The sequence below is a fragment of the Cetorhinus maximus genome, chromosome 14 (genome assembly GCF_964194155.1).
Source record: "Cetorhinus maximus chromosome 14, sCetMax3.hap1.1, whole genome shotgun sequence".
Taxonomy (NCBI): Eukaryota; Metazoa; Chordata; class Chondrichthyes; order Lamniformes; family Cetorhinidae; genus Cetorhinus; species Cetorhinus maximus.
In genome coordinates, this window is record NC_135892.1 from 88,007,606 (window position 1) to 88,024,158 (window position 16,553).

The 16,553-nt window shown below is 45.9% G+C and overlaps 1 protein-coding gene across 4 annotated transcripts in view; it reads right to left on the reverse strand.

The window, feature by feature from the left end:
• The window catches only part of camkmt (calmodulin-lysine N-methyltransferase), a 303,206-nt gene that overhangs the window by 70,347 nt on the left and 216,306 nt on the right, over positions 1 to 16,553 (reverse strand). The window lies entirely within an intron of this gene.

Below are 16,553 nucleotides of genomic sequence, written 5' to 3' on the forward strand. Positions count from 1 at the left end.
TGTGAGGTAGAAATGCAGTACTAAAACAAAAAATGGGGAGGCGGTGGCATTGTGATATTGCCACTGGACTAGTATTCTAGAGACCCAGAGTAATGCTCTGAAGACCGGCAGAAGGTGGAATTTGAATTCAATAGAAATCTGGAATTAAAAGTCTAATGATGACACTGAAACCATCGTCAATTGTCATAAAAACCCATCTGGTTCACTAATGTCCTTTAGGGAAGGAAATCTGCCATCCTTACCTGGTCGGGCCTACATGTGACTCCAAAACCACAGCAATGTGGTTGACTCTTAAATGCCCTCTGAACAAGGGCAATTAGGGATGGGCAATAAATGCTGGCTTAGGCAGCGACACCCATATCTCATGAACAAATTTTTAAAAAGTGGTTGCAATATGTTTAAGTCTTTGGCTTTGCATAAGCACAGGTTAAGTTTTAAAAAAGTTTTGTCATAGAACAGCATTGGACCATTCATTTTACCAAGTCTGAATTCCCCGTGTTTAATTTAAGAGACTGGTGGAGATCACCCCTCTCTCAAAGGGTTATAAAGCATTGAAAGCATCTCCCCATGATGGAGATAGAACCTGATCACACACTGTAGATGAGAAAATCTGTGACCTGATTGTTTAACTGCATCTTCACCAACACAGATTAGCACATCACACTTCAGTATCAGCTTTTCCTTCGACCTACACCATGGGTATTTGATGCTGAACTAAAACATCTTAATTTCCTCATCATTCTGCTTTAGAACCTGTGCAATAAGGTCATTAATGTAGACTCGTGAGTCACGTGACTACATTATTCAATTGAACTTTGAAGTGTTTTTCAAATTATTTCAATACTACCAAGGCACAATTAGAATTAAAAAGATTATGTATGCCACGGAGCAAGTAAAATGTTGTAGTTTAATCTCACTGTTCAGATAACCTATTTAACTATCTGAACTTCACTCGCATGGTTGTTTTGGTCTTCTGAACTCCTTTATTAAACTGACTTATTTGCTTCTAACCATCGTAATGCTGTGAACAATACAAAGAAAAGCAAAGGTGTGCAGCAAAGTACCATGCTAGTAAACAAGTTATGTCCCTAGGAATAATGCATTTGAAAATCAAATGCACTTTATTTTGAAACGCTGAAAATGCAGCAATAGTTCTCAAATGTTTATTAAATACACTGAATAGCTTGATGATTTTATAATAAGAAAAAAAAGACCTGCACTTATATAGCACCTTTCATGGCCATCATATGTGCAAAAGCACTTTACAGCCAATTAAATGCTTTTGAAGTGTAGTCACTATTGTAATGTAGGAAACGCAACTGCTAACTTGCACACAACAAACTCCACAAACAGCAATGTGATCATGACCAGGTAATCTGTTTTTGTGATCTCAACTGAGGAATAAATATCGGCAAGAACACTGGGAATAACTCCACTGCTCTTCTTCAAAATAGAGCAATGGGGTCTTTTATGTCTGCTTGACAGGGCAGATGGGACCTTGGTTTAACATCTCACCTGAAAGACAATGCCGCTGACAGTGCAGCACTCACTAAGTACTGCACTAGAGTGCCGTCTTTTGGATGAGGTGTTAAACTTATCTTGGCACAGATCAGAGATTAAACTTGGGATCTTCCTGGCCTGTATGTGTACATAGCCCACTCACTTCACAAACAGAGCCAACTGAGGAACTACTGAAATATTCTGCAAGCAAGAACAAGGCGATCCAAAGACAGTATTAACAAATTATTGGCTGAGATTCTTTTTTGTTCTGTCCGCACGTCGGCATGTTGGCAGAGAGCAATGAAATAAACAACCGGAGAACGGCTGGGATTTTCTGTCCCTGTCATAGCAGACCTGCCGCGGGAAATTCGGCAGCCTAGCCAAATGTCCAGGACCGATTGATCCTGGCAGAGGGTGGAAAATCTCACCCAATGTGTTTTTTATTGATGATGTTGGAGGGATAAATATTGTCCTGGACACCAAGGAAAATTCTACTACATGCTCTTCTTCAAATAGTGCAACGGGATCTGAAATGTCTCCAAGAGAGAAGATGGAACCTTGGTTTAGTTTCTTGTTTTGGATAAAATGCTATGTTAGATATTTGGCACGTAATAATAGTTTCTCTTCCCGCTTCCGCGCCATTACCTCTTGAGTCTCCCAAGCAACAATCCATGGCCCTTTCCTATTTCTCATTTACTGTCCTTCAACAACATTATCCAAAAACACATCTGGTTCCACATGTCTCTGACAACAGAACTCTACCTTGCCAGTCACCACCTCTCTCAATCCCTCTATTGTCACTAATCTGTTTGACCAACATCCAGTACTTGACAAGATGAAATTTTTTCAAAGTAAATATTGATAAGACTGGTAGAAATTCCATTCTCTAGGCACTAACTCCAACCATCTCCCTGGCAACTGGCAGAGATTGAACCAGACTTGCAAACTTGGTGTCACACAAAAAACAGGTGGGAAGGCAAGTGGTGAGGATGACACAAAGAGTTTACAGAGTGATAAAGACAGGTTAAGTGAGTGGGCAAACACGTGGCAGATGGAATATAATGTGGGAAAATGTGAGGTTATGCACTTTGGCAGGAAGAATAGAGGAGCTGAATATTATTTAAATGGAGAAATACTGAAGAAAGCTGCAGCACAGAGGGATTTGAGGGTCCTCATGCATGAATTCCAAAAAGCTAGCATACAAGCTCAGCAGGTAATAGGGAAGGCAAATGGAATGTTGGCCTTTAGTTCAAAGGGAATGGAGTGTAAAAATAGGGAAGTCTTGCTAAAACTGTACAAGGCACTAGTTAGACAACACCTAGAATATCGTGAACAATTTTGGTCTCCTTATCTAAGGAAAGATATACTGGCATTGGAGGCAGTCCAGAGGAGGGTCATTAGGTTGATCCCGGGTATGGAGGGATTTTCTTATGAGGAGAGGTCGAGTAGTTGGGCCTGTACTCATTGGATTTTAGAAGAATGAGAGGCGACCTTATTGAAACATATAAGAATCTTAGAGGGCTTGACAGGGTAGATGCTAAGAGTTTGTTTCCCCTTGTGGGAGAGTCTAGGACCAGAGGGCATAATCTCAGAGTGAGAGGTCGCCCATTTAAGATGGAGATGAGAAGGAATTTCTCCTCTCAGAGGGTAGTTAATCTGTGGAATTCTTTACCACAAAGGGCTGTAGAGGCTGGGCCGTTAAGTATTTTCAAGGTGGAGATAGAGAGATTTTAATCAGTAAGGGAATCAAGGGTTATGAGGAAAAGGCATGAAAGTGGAGTTGAGGATTATCAGATCAGCCATGATCTCATTGAATGGCGGAGCAGACTCGATGGTCTGAATGGACTACTTCTGCTCCTAAATCCTACATCATATTGATGTCATATTTGAGATGAACTTCCAACCGCATATGCGCCCATCACTCACATTACTTACTTACTTGCACCTCCATAACATCACCCAGCTCTGCCTCAGCTCACTGATGGCTGAAACCCTCTTCTATGTCTTTGTCACTTTCAGACTTGACTACTTTAATGTACTCCTGGCCAGCCTCCCATCATCCGCGCTCCATAAGCTTGAGCTCATTCAAAACTCTGCTGCCCACATCCTAACTTGCGCAAAATCACATTCACTATTCGTCCCTGTGCTCGCTGATTTACAACCCAGTTGCAGCAGGCTTCAATTTTAAATTTATCCTTTTTCAAAACCCTCTATTGTTTATCCCATCCCTACCTCTGTAACCTCCGTCAGCCCTACAACCCTTTGCGATATCTGCGCTCCTCCAATTCTGCGCACCCAGGTCTTTTCACTCTACCAGCTGTGCTTCCAACTACCAAGGCCCTAAAGCTCTGCAACTCCCTCCCTAAGCCTCTCCACATCTCCACTTCTCTTGCCCCCTACAAGATGCTCCTTAAAACTTACCTCTTTGGCCTTTGGATCATCTGCCTGAAAATCACCTTATGTGCCTTGGTGCCAAATTTTGTTTGATAACTCTGCTGTGAAGAACCTTGGGACTTCTTGCTAAATTAGAGTCATAGTTTTAACAAATACAAGTTGTTGTTGAGGTATTAAAACAATTTGTTTTTAAATGTTCAGTATTTTCAATTTTGAGGACATGAGCTCCAATTTCATTTATTTGGTTATGGAGATAGCTCACACAGGTTACTTTCTTCTGTTAAAAAGCTGCCATCATGTAAGCAACTGTACTCTAAGCGCTCTGTTTGTAACTGGGACTCCATGCCTGGATAGGTGATAAATTAATTTCTCAGTTAACATGCGGAAAATGTACCATCTTCAACGTTAAACAAGTCTGACTAAATAGTTCCCTGGAAAGTCAATTTATGGAAAGAAATAAAGCTGATTTGCTAAATGCAGTCACCATTTTAACACTATCTCGTCACTCTGATCCATCTGAACTTAGCTTTTTAGATGATTTGCACACTAAGAAGTCAGATAATTCTTAAGCCTCCTCCATTTCAGATCCAATAATGGATAAAGGAGCATCTCTAGATGATCAACCTGCAATCTACCCAAGCATACTGGTTATTCTAGGATTAAGAACAAGGTTTGCATAGTGTTAAAGTAAAACAAAAACAGCTTTCAGAAAGCACTACTTTCCGGTAACAGCTATCAATATGATTCCAAAATTTAAATCTTCACGTGTAGTAGTTCTCTCCTCACCCAAAACTTTTAACCCATACATCATTTCCTTATATATAACAATGTTGATATTTCTATGACAAGACGGAAGAATATGATTGATGAAATGTAATGTGAAAACAGAATAGTGGAAATATATAGTAGACAATCAAGGGACATTCAGACCTCATCAGCCACTCTTCACTACATCTGGCCATGCGGTAGCTGAAAAGCGAATCTCTAATACTGACACTAGAGATGAAATCCTGAGAACATCTTCCAACTGAAAAATTTTGCAGGCCCTTTTGAGGGGGCAGAAGTGTGACAAGATAGCACTTCCACGTGCTGCTTCTGTGCTATGGAGTCTGTCCCAAATCTTGAGGGTGGTGAAGCTATTAGAATATCTGGGGTGAGAGAACATGTTTGTAAGCAGAGCAACAGGGACTTGAGCTTCCTCGGGACGGGTGTCTGAGCGACACTTGGCTGCTCCAACAGGGAGCGCAGGAGGCCAAAGAAAAGAGGCCTTAATTTTTTTTTAAAATGTTCACTATGGAGTAGAGGGCTCACTTTATATCTATGACTGATCCCTCTGGATTGATCATCTATGTTTTTTCTTCTTGGGACTTTCAGTACACCCACATGGGGCCTTCTAGCAAGTGTACATCTCACTGGGCCTCTTGGGGATAGATGAGTCGAATTCCCTGGTTGGTATCACAGCAAACCCAGATATAGCCCTGAAGTTGGGGTATTGATCTAATTGGGGTGGGAAGAGCAGCACCCTGCCCTACCTCCACACCAGCCTCCAGAGCACAATTATGGGGCAAATTATGAGATGGAAATGACCAATTCAAGTTGCAACAAAAATGCAGCCTCGCTGCCAGAATTGTCGGAGTTAGGCGGAATTTCTTACCCATCATTTTTATTTTAAACATACACAAAAAAAAGGAAGAAATACTCCATATTTTTTTTTATTTTTAAACCAGTCCTTTCAGGAATTATTTCCACAGCAAACATAAGGAGCACATTATCAAGTTGACTTAAGAAGAGGGAAAGAGTTAATATTTTGAGTTGAATGTGACTCATTTGACTCGAAACGTTAACTCTGTTTCACTCTTCACAGATGCTGCCAGACCTGCTGAGGATTTCCAGTACTTTGTTTTGATTTCAGATTTCCAGCGTCTGCAGTATTTTGCTTTTATTAACGTAAAAAGAGTCGGGTGTAGAACAACTTGCAGCGAACTTGCAAATGAAAAGCAAATTTTATTAGAAGGTCCCATTCAAAACACACAGATGTGTAAAGATCACCTTTGCTTGGGTGTACTTCAGCTATCAAAACAAAAATGAAACCAACTATTACCACAAATTTAGTCCCATAGAAATAAATGGCTAAAACCAGGAGAATTGCAGGTTTGATTCCTGGTTTGTCGGCTGATCCAGCTGGGTCAGAAAAGGATGAGGTTCAGTTTGGATTGTGCCCATTAGCCTGCAGAAGAAAAAAATAACTGGGCAGGATTGGCCAGAGGTTGCAACTCAGAATGCGCTGCTGGAAATTTGGATGTGTGGAGTCGGGCAGGGTGGAATCGGGATTATCTACCGCTTTTATAATGAAAGTTCTGCAAGCTACACACATTTCCTGCAAAATGTCTCTGTCACACTCATGCAATGCACAAACTTGTTTCCAATCCTCTTTGTTATATTAGCGTCTGGCTGAGTCTTCCATGGCTCTGATGTGAATTTCCAAGGTATGTTGCACTGTTTTTCCATTGTGCCCTGTGCCAGAGGCCAACAAAAATAGGCCCTGTTCTCACCTCTCCAATTCTTGAACCTCTCTGAGCATTGGTGGCCTTTCTAACTTTCCTCACTTGCAATTCCCCACTCCCTCCTGCTGCCTCGCCCTTCTCCTGCCCACATTGCTGGTGCCTTTTCTCCTTCCTGTTGGTGGGAATAGCAAAGGAATAACAAGTGCTTTAAAGAGCTCAAAGATATTTCCTGGGTCTTGGCCAGGAACAAAGCAATAAAGTTTTTGTGGAAGCAGCAATGCTCACAAACTGCTTTCCTGGCTGTGCTGGGTGTCGTGTATTATTTATTTAAAGTGCATAATGTGCTTGTGCCATTATTTGTTGCAGTTATAACATTATATGTTTCAGTTACTTAAAATGTTCAAAGATCAAATTTCTTTGGGGGGTGGGGGTTGGGGAGATGGTATATTTCATTAAAATTTAAAGCCCTCAGTCCCACAATACTGTTATAGAAATTTCACTAATGAAATCAACTCAAATTGGTGATTTTAATGATATGTTGTGCAACATATAGCATAAAACACAATAGCTGGGATTTTCTGTGCCTGCTGGTGTCGGGCGTGTTTGGTAGGGTAGCGAGATAACAGCATAGCGAGAAGGCCAAAAATCAGTTTCATGACATGGTGAAACCGGCTTGCGATCGCCCACTCAGCCTGCCGACGGCGGGCCACGATCCCCACCATCGGATGCCGGGAACCTCATTGTAATACATCAACGTACCATTATAAGGCCAGCCCACCAGGCTCACCACCCCTCCCCTGCAACCACTGGATCATCTGCCCACGTCGGCAGGGAAACACGCTGGTGCAGAAGACGTCTTGGCAACCGTGACGTGCAGAAGTTGGGACTTGGTCACATCGCGGACATCCAAGGGGCAGAAGATGCTGGAGCCCGACAAAAACGGGGTCCTGGAGGAATGTCAATGGCATACTGGGTGGATTCTCATGGACATGGCTCTGCCGCGAAGCAGCTCACGGAAGTTGGAAAGTTACCGTTGATGCTCACAACGGATGATGGTCGAGGGGTGGGAGAGGAAGGTCTACGGTTGACTGGGAGAGGGAGAGGTGTTGGGGGGTGGAATGAAGGTGTCGGGGGAGGTGAGGTTGGCGGGGGGGGGAATAAGGGTGTCGGGGGGGGTGAGGTTGCGGGGGGAGGGAGTATGGGGAAGGAGGGGTAACAGGGGATAAAATAACAACTGGGGAGATAAGTGTAAGGGGGGGATGGAAGGTGTAAGAGGAGTTCGGAGAGGGGAAGGAGTCCAGGGGGAAGAAGGAGTGTGGAGAGGGGAGGGAGTAAGGGTGGAGGAAGGAGTCAGAAAGGGGGAAGGAGTAAAGTTGGAGGAAGAAGTGAGGCTGAAGGAAGGAGTTGGGAAGGACTAAGGGTCGCAGAAGTAGTAAGGGTGTCTGAGGGAGGCAGGAAGGAGAAGGGACTAAGCCGGGGGTGGGGGGGGGGCAATAAAGGGGCAGAGGGGTTCTGGGGTGGGAATGTCCAAGTAAACATGCAAGGGAGGGGTCTGATGGGTCCATGACGGCCTCCTGGAGAGTAAACTGAGGGTGGGAGTGAGGAAATGGTGAGAATGACCGAGGGAAGAATGAAGCGGAAGGATGGGAGGGTGAAGGTTTGACGGTAGTGGTAGAAGGGGCAGCAAGGGTGGTTAGTGAGGACTCGGAGGCAGACAAGGACCCTGGGGTTGGGAAGGAAGAGGTCGGGGAGGTGAATGTAGATGGGGGTGGGGTTTTCAGGAAGGAAGGAAACATGCACGTTCACATGGACAGACCCGAAGGAAAAGGGTTGTGGCTGGTAGGTCACGGAGGGGAGGTGGAAGGTGATGCCGGGGGTGGTCAACTGTGATGGGGAAAGGGAATGGGTAATTGGGGGAGGGGAAAAGGTGGGAGAGCGCACAAAAAACGGAATCCAGACCATGCTGTCCAAATTGAAAGTGAAACATCAGTCGTGGTGGGTGAGATCAGCTGCTGCATGGGAGTGTTACCATTGGGTGGGCGGAGATGCAGGTCAGCTTGGATGGATAACTGAAAACGAACCCCAACAGGCAGCATTCAAACTGCTCAGGATATGTAGGTGAGTATGATACGTGAAGGATCCGCGTGTGTGGGAGGGTGCTTGCATGAGGCTCCAAAAGGCCCTGACACACACACACACACATCTCCCTCTAAATTCACTCATTGGCCAGTTGCTCCCTTTGCGGTGACAGACGGCAAGGCTGAGGGGCTCACAGGCAAAGGGGACTTGTAGGGGGAACTCAGCCTCTGAGATTCCTGAGTGGATGACCCAGGGCTGTCCAGCTGCTGCTGCTCCTCCTTTCGGATGCCCGGGGGCCCCGGCCTGACTCCTCGAGGGGAAGGAGCACCTGGAGGGGCGTCGAGGTGCCCTGCTTCCCTCTCATGTTGCCACTGCAGGAACTCATCCATGGCTCCCACGATGGAGTACAGGTCTGCACATATCTCCTTGTTCTATTGGACCAGGGTCTCCATGGCGTCTGCCATCCTCCCCATGGAGCCCTCCATACATGCACATGTGGGCATCACTTCATCAGAGAGCAGGTGGGTGCACTCCTCCAACTCACGTGTCACTCTGCTGAGGCCTTCCAACAGCTCTGCATGACGTTCCCACGCCTTCTTCTGGCTCTCCAGGATGAGTTGGAAGGCCAAATCTAGAGGCTCGTCATCTGACTCAGATCTCACAGATGCCTGATCCTCAGCAGTCCTCCGGGGAGCTCGCACAAACCTGCCTCCTGCTGCTGTGAACGTGTCCATACGGTGACCATCAGATTGTGAACCCGAGTCTGCTGTGGATCTAGGTTCCACCGAGGTGTGTGTCTCTGCGCTGGTGGAGGGAGTGGGTAAGCGCTGTGACGAGTCTTCTAGGCTGCTTATTTCCAGCTCTGCAATGGAGGAGGTATCCTCTTGGCTGGAGGTGAGGATGGGGATGGAGCTGAGGGAATGGCTGGCTGAGTGTGTCAGTCACTTGGCAGAGATCCCTGTGAACCAAAGTAGAGATGAGTAGTGGCAAGAGTCAAAAGCAGGAGAGAGAGCACTCACATTTTCAGTAAGAGAGGGATGATGTGGTGCAGGATCCTTATGAGGGTGTTCGCCGCCAACCTCACCATCACCGCAGGCATGGTCCATGTCCTCACCAGTCAATGTGTTACACACTCCTCAAAGTGAGTGAGGGGCCTAATGTGGGCCACTCCACCCCCAGTTTGCTGATGTGAGCCAGCTTTCCATCTGTTTTCATGCAGGAGGAGTGTGTGTGAGCAGGACACATGGCACTGCATGAATTCTACCATTCCATGCGTGGAATGTTTGTGTGATGAGTGGAACCATGGACAGGATAAGGATGCGAGTTCGAGAGGGTATGAGATGTGTGATGGAGATGTGAGGGTGTGTCTGAGAGTTAGTGGTGTTGTCCTTTGAGGTGTGAGATCCCTGTGGTTGTGTGATGGGTTTCTGAGTGTGAGAGTTGAGAGTGATGATTAACTTGGCGGAACAGATGAGACCATTCATCCTGTAGCAGCACTGGGTGGCTGTCCTCTTTTGCAGGGCATTGTCACTGATCACTGGTGCCACTGCCGCCTAAGCCGGATTAATGAGGTTGCTGCCCATTCAGCAGCCAGAGCAGGGGTAGAGGACGTCACGATGAGCCTCCACTGCGTTCAAAAGGCACTCGAAGGGCGTGCCACTGAACCTGGGGGGGCTGCAGTCTTTTTGCCTTTCAGGGCCATGTCTTCTTTGCAGCAGTCATGGGCTGGAAGCACTGAGAGGTTTGCGCGCGGCTGGACTTTAAATATGGCGCCCGGCATATGATGATGCAGCCAGGTGATGGCATGGCGGGCAAATGAGAGCCCGTCCGCCATGGAAACGGTGTGTTTCCCAGGAATCAATAATTAATGTGGCGGGTTTGGGATGATAAGGCGTGAAAAGCTGCCATTGTGGCCGGCGGGTAAAACGTCATTTTACCCGTCTGCTACTGCACTTAGTGCAAATCTGGGACGATTCCGCCCATTATCTTCCAACTGACATTGAGCAAAACCATGTGACATCTGCTATTATGAAATAAAAACCACTGCAAGTTTATTTGGAATTGGCGGGGGGAGGGTGTGGTGGTGATCATCGGAGTTGAGCCAGGGGACCCTGGAAAGATGTGGAGATGAGCTGGTTGGAAAGATTGCCTCGGTGCTTCAGCATTTTGTCGAAGAGATCAAGGAATGAATAAAACAAAAAAAAACAGCCTTCCAGCCCTCAGCACATCACACACACATGCCCTGTCTCTGCCAACTCATGCCCCCACCTACCCCCATTGTCTCTCATACTTTCCATGCCAATCTATTCTCCTCCACCCACCTCATGGCCCTTTATAGCCCCATGCCAACTTTTTGCCAACTCATGTCAACCCATGCCCCCCACCCTTTGCCCTTACACCTACCACGTCAAATCACCCAGTATCCACCATAGGCAGGCATTAGGACCCATGCTGAGGTTAAATAAAGTTGTCTCTATTGATGAATTCATTATTTCAAAACAAAATACACTCATTGATAAAAACCCACTCACTAAATTTAATTCCTTTAATTCCCTTATAAAAACAAGCATTTGTATTCGTAACCCTACTTCAAAGAGTTTATAACCACTTGGAGCTGTCAATCAAACTGTGAACTGACAGGCACACCACTGAGATAGTAATAGGTTGTGAAATCAGTCACGGAAGACTGATCCTGTAATAATAGCCCTCAGGCTTATGTCAATAGAGTGAAATAGTAAAGCACAGATTTTGTTTAAACACTGCAGACAGTTTTTTCTAATATTTAAAGGGCAGGATATTTAAATATCTGGACAGTTCTCTTAACAGTTCCAATGACTTGCACTTTTTACGCACATTCATGACCACTTTTAATATCTCAAAGGGAACCTGACCTCTCCCAAAGGTGTCCGGGACCATATCCAAAAGTGTACCTTACTTTCCCAAAAGGGTACCCTAACTCTGTAAAGAACTCTGACAGCTTTAGGCCTTCTACTGCCCAGTTCAAAAATGCAAAAGTGATGTTTTAGATATTACCTATCCGAAATCAGATCAACTGAGGCAGCTGCACTTTAACATGCACAGTTGCCTCCGTGAACCACAGATGTGCACAGTAGAACCCACCCTCATTCCTCCCCCTGCAAAAACCGTGGAGGCCTGGTTTGGGGGTGGGATTTGCAGATTCGGGCCTCTGCTGCCATTTTCGCAATGACGGAGAGCCTCTCTGTTTATGTGAAGGTTCTGGCCTTAGTGTCAGACTGTCTGCCCTGTTCTATGAAAGCATCTTTTAAGAAGATTCCCTCCAAAATTATTTTGACTTCCAAAAATGATATAGATTCATTAAATTATAAAGAGCTGTGGTTGACCTACTCGAGATCTGAGCAGAGAATCTAGGCTGACACTCGAGTATAGCATGGAGGGAGTGCTGTACTGTCAATGGTGCTTTCTTTTGGTTCAGACTTTAAATGTCTGGCCTGTCAGGTGGACATAAAATATCCTAAGATACTATCCCAGGCAGAAACAGGGGCATTTTCCTGATGAACTGGCCAATACTTATCCCTCATTCAACATCATTAAAAACGGGTTGTTATCTGGTCACTAGTCTACTGCATTCGTTGCTCCCAATGCGGTCTCCTCTACATTGGAGAGACCAAACGCAAACTGGGTGACCGTTTTGCGGAACACCTGCGGTCTGTCCGCAAGAAAGACCCAAACCTCCCTGTCGCTTGCCATTTTAACACTCCACCCTGTTCTCTTGCCCACATGTCTGTCCTTGGCTTGCTGCATTGTTCCAGTGAAGCCCAACGCAAACTGGAGGAACAGCACCTCATCTTCCGACTAGGCACTTTACAGCCTTCCGGGCTGAATATTGAATTCAACAACTTTAGATCTTAAACTCCCCCTCCCCCCATCCCCACCCCGTTTCTTCCACCCCCCCCCAACCCCACCCCGCTTTTTTTTCAATAATTTATATAGATTCTTCTTTCCCCACCTATTTCCATTATTTTTAAATCTAAAACTAAAACCTTGTTAGCCTTTCCACCCCACCCCCACTAGAGCTGTACTTTGAATATCCTGTCCTCCATTCTTAATTAGCACTTTTCTCAGACAACACCTCTTTGACCCTTTTGTCTGTGACATCTTTTGATTATCTGCTCATCTCCACAATCACCACACCCTCAATGTCTCTCTCTCCCCCCACCACCCTCCCCCCCGCTCCCCAACCTTAAACCAGTTTATATTTCTCCCTTCTCCTAACTATGCTTCAGTTCTGCCGAAGGGCCATGAAGGCTCGAAACGTTAGCTGATTTCTTCTCCGCCGATGCTGCCAGACCTGCTGAGTTTTTCCAGGTAATTCTGTTTTTGTTTTGGATTTCCAGCATCATCAGTAGCTTTTAGCTTTTTGTTTTTATCACATTCCTGGTTGTGGAACCCTGTTGTGCACAAATTGGTTGTTGTATTTTCAATACAGCCACAATGGCTACTCTTCAAAAATACTTCATTGAGTTAGGAGGTCCTAAGGTCATCAAAGGTGCTACATAAATGCAAGTCTTTCCTACAAAAAAAGGTTTTCCACACGCACATAGTTATTCATACCAGAAGCTGCAGATACACATGAACGTTAGGTGGTTTTCCTCTAAGATTGACCACAATTACTAGTGCAATTGATGTGCTGTACTAGTCCCTGGATGGGTTCACTGCTGCTTCAGGGTGGATCATGGTATCATTAAACTGTATGCTTGCTGCCAATATGGTGCAAAGGGAGTCACTGTACAGGAACCAAACATTCTGTAAAATGATGGCATGTTCAACACAAGCTATCAATTTTCAAGCTGCATCTGGGATTTGAATGAAACAGCAACAGATATTACTGGCATCTTCGCTGTACACTACTGAACATTATGTCTATCCCCATATGTGTTGAGTTAAGTGACAGGACATCGGTGGGGTGCCATACTCGACCTCAGCCACACTACACTGGGAACAGGGAGGAGGGAAAATTAGCCAGGGCTCCTGTGGCTGGCTGATATTCAGTGTTTCGCTAATGGAAAGTCTGCACATGTGGGTGTCTGGTGTTGACAACCTCATTCAATTGTGATACTTCCACGGTTGCATATCTGACCAACATTCGTTTGCTCGGGTCACACAGAGAGAATGATTACTTAGGCAAGGTACTGGCAGGTAGCAGATGCATATAGAACCACATCTGAGCATGACTCAGAATCTCTTCAAGAGGGGAGTAAAAATCACTGGAAATTACAATTAGATTTACCAACTGATCAGTAATAGTTTCTCTGTAATTTCACTTTTCCAAAATTCATATCAAAGCTCAAGGGCTCTAGGGTAGATGACAGAAATTATGACAGAAAATTATGCATTTTGACAGGTATGAAGGGAACTCAGTAGTACAAAGGGTTAAGCTAAAGGTTTTTTAATTCCATGCCAAGCCAATTCTTATTTCAACTAGATGGAGGAAGATGGCTAAAGCTTAACTGTCAAAGGCCTGGATTTTTGCTCCCGAGTTGGGTAGTGGGAGTTCTGAAATCTCCTGGCTCACCATGTCCGCCTCCGGAGAAACTCACCTGATTGGCAGGATCATGGTCCAAGTTGGTTTCTTAAATATTAGGCCTTCTGGCTCTCACCTCACCTCTGGAGTTCAGCTCTTTTGTCCATGTTTGAACCAAGGCTGCAATGAAGTCAGGAGCCGAGTAGCTCTGGTGGCACCCAAAATTAGCGTCAGCGAGCAGATTATTGCTGAGCAAGTACCGCTTCATAGAACTGTTGACGACCCCTTCTACTGCTTTACTGATGATTGAGGGTAGACTGATGGGGCGGTAATCGGCCAGGTTGGATTTGTCCTGCTTTGTATGATGGGACATACCTGGGCAATTTTCCAGATAGCCAGGTAGATGCCAGTGTTGTAGCTGTGCTGGAACAGCTTGGCTAGGGGAGCACAAGTCTTCAGTACTATTCCCGGAATATTGTCAGGGCCCATTACCTTTGCAGCATCCAGTGCCTTCAGCTGTTTCTTGATATCATGTGGAGTGAATCGAATTGGCTGAAGACTGGCATCTGTGATGCTGGGGACCTCTGGATGAGGCCGAGATGGATCATCCGTTTGGAACTTCTGGCTGAAGATTGTTGTGAATGCTTCAGCCTTATCTTTTGCACTGACATGCTGGGCTCCCCCATGATTGAGGATGGGGACATTTATGGAGCCTCCTCCATCAGAGGTTTGTTTAATTGTCCACCACTATTCACGGCTCGATGTGGCAGGACTTCAGAGCTCAGATCTTATCCGTTAGTTGTGGATTTGCCTAGCCCTGTCTATCACTTGCTGCTTATGTTGTTTGGCATGCAGGCAGTCCTGTATTGTAGCTTCACCAGGTTGATGCCTCATTCTTAGGTATGCCTGGTGCTGCTCCTGGCATGCCCTCCTGCACTCTTCAGTGAACCAGCGTTGACAAGGTCCCACATGGGAGACTTATAAAGAAGGCAAAGGCACATGGGATACAGGGTAATTTAGGTGGATTCAAAATTGGCTTAGTTGTAGGAGGCAGAGGGTGATGACAGAAGGATGCTTTAGTGACTGGAAGCCAGTGTCCAGTGGCGTACCACAGGGATCTGTGCTCGGTCCCCTATTATTTGTCATTTATATAAATGACATAGATGACTATGTGGGGGGTAGGATTAGTAAGTTTGTGGATGACACAAAGATTGGCTGGGTGGTTAACAGTGAGGTTGAGTGTCTTGGGCTACAGGAAGATATAGACAGGATGGTCAAATGGGCAGATAAGTGGCAGATGGAATTTAACCCTGCAAAGTGTGAGGTGATACACTTTGGAAGGAGTAATTTGACAAGGAAGTATTCAATGAATGGCATGGCATTAGGAAGTTCTGAGGAACAAAGGGACCTTGGCGTGTGTGTCCATAGATCTCTGAAGGTGGAGGGGCATGTTAGTGGGGTGGTGAAAAAGGCATATGGGACACTTGCCTTTATCAATCAAGGCATAGATTACAAAAGTAGGGAGGTCATGTTGGAGTTGTACAGAACCTTGGTGAGGCCACAGCTGTACTGTGTGCAGTTCTGGTCACCACATTATAGGAAGGATGTGATTGCACTGGAGGGGGTGCAGAGGAGATTCACCAGGATGTTGCCTGGGATGAAACATTTAAGCTATGAAGAGATGTTGGGTAGACTTGGGTTGTTTTCGTTGGAGCAGAGAAGACTGAGGGGCGACCTGATCGAGGTGTACAAGATTATGAGGGGCATGGACAGGGTGGATAGGGAGCAGCTGTTCCCCTTAGTTGAAGGGTCTGTCACAAGGGGGCATAAGTTCAAAGTGAGGGGCAGGAGGTTTAGGGGGATGTGAGGAAAAACCTTTTTACCCAGAGGGTGGTGACGGTCTGGAATGCACTGCCTGGGAGGGTGGTGGAGGAGGGTTGCCTCACATCCTTTAAAAAGTACCTTTGAGCACTTGGCACGTCATAACATTCAAGGCTATGGGCCAAGTGCTGGTAGGTAGGTAGGTCAGGTGTTTCTCACATGTCGGTGCAGACTCGATGGGCTGAAGGGCCTCTTCTGCACTGTGATTCTGTGATCCCCTGGCCTGGTGGTAATGCTAGAGTGGGGAATATGCCAGGCCATGAGGTGACAGATTGTGGTTGAGTACAATTCTGCTGCGCCTGATGGCTCACAGCGCCACATGGTTGCCCAGTTTTGAGTTGCTAGATCTGTTCAAAATCTATCCCAATTAGCGCGGTGGTAGTGCCACACAACACAATGTAGGGTATCCTCAATGTGAAGGCGGAACTTTGTCTCCCCAAGGACTGTGCGGTGATCACTCCTACCAATACTGTCATGGGCAGATGCAACTGCAGCAGGCAGGTTGGTGAGGATGAGGTCAAGTATGTTTTTCCCTCTTGTTTGTTCCCTTACCACCTACTGCAGACCCAGTCTAGCAGCCATGTTCTTTAGGGCTCAGCCAACTCAGTGTGTGATGGTGCTACCAAGCCACTCTTGGTGACAGACATTTAAGTGTCCTGTCCAGGGTACATTCTGCACCTTTGATGCCCTCA